General features: G+C 34.0%; 1 protein-coding gene across 3 annotated transcripts in view; it reads right to left on the reverse strand.

Annotated features, from left to right (window-relative positions):
• Positions 1 to 962, reverse strand: part of LOC107581874 (cyclin-I-like) — a 7,797-nt gene that overhangs the window by 5,020 nt on the left and 1,815 nt on the right. The gene's annotated exons all lie outside the window — the stretch shown is intronic.

Genomic DNA, 962 nt, shown 5'->3' on the forward strand with positions numbered 1-962 from the left:
ATCTATAATATGACACGTATATGGGGAGATCGCACAAAAACATCCCAAAATATATAATGCATATGCATAAAGAAAAAGCATTTTTAGGACTATCAAGGTTTTTTTTACATTGTGGCATTATTATTATTATTCAGCAGCACAAAATTTATTCAGTAAATGTACTTCATTATCATAATTTGCTAAAAATATGTATTATTAAATGAAGACATACAAAACAATTTTTTGCATTACAGTAATGTAAAATGTGCTAATCTGCCATGGAGCTCGTTTCACACTGAACCCAGTCCCGTCTAAAAATTAAAAAGATGTCATTCCAAAATATTTCCTGGTAATAAAACTCTAGAAAACGTATGACCAAAACAAAAACTTAAAAGGAGGGTTTTTTATTATTTGATCATTTTCCCCAAAGGTTCACTTATAATGCTTTTCGCACCTAAAACGGCTAATAAATGTGTGCAGCCTTTTTTGGTAAATTATATTAAATTTGAATTTGCATACAAAACATCTTAATGGTCCTAAAAACAGGCAGTTTTCTCGTTATCCAAAATATATATACATCATTTTGATTTGGGGTGAAAAAAAGACCCATGTTTCATGAGTTTCTCCCATACCTTAATTCAATTTTCTTAACTAAGATTTTTTTTTAAGCATCAGGATTTATTCTTTTTAAATCACAGAGTTTAACAGGGTCTCGTTTCACATGCTTTACATTTCTAATGGCTATTTTATGACTGTCCGTGGTGTGCCAAAACAGCAAATGCTCTCCGTTTGTGAACTGTTGCTCTGATCGATCTGATCGTGGCTAAATGCCTCTCGACCACGTCTATGCCACACTAACTTGTGCAAAGAACATCAGTCATATTTTCAGACATTTTAACTGAACCCCAACCGTGTAGGAAAGACAAAGTATGAAGATACACTATACTGCCGAAAGTATTGGGACCCCCCCCCCCCCCCCCCCC

The sequence above is a fragment of the Sinocyclocheilus grahami genome, unplaced genomic scaffold, assembly GCF_001515645.1.
Source record: "Sinocyclocheilus grahami isolate Dianchi unplaced genomic scaffold, SAMN03320097.WGS_v1.1 scaffold39.1, whole genome shotgun sequence".
Taxonomy (NCBI): domain Eukaryota; kingdom Metazoa; phylum Chordata; class Actinopteri; order Cypriniformes; family Cyprinidae; genus Sinocyclocheilus; species Sinocyclocheilus grahami.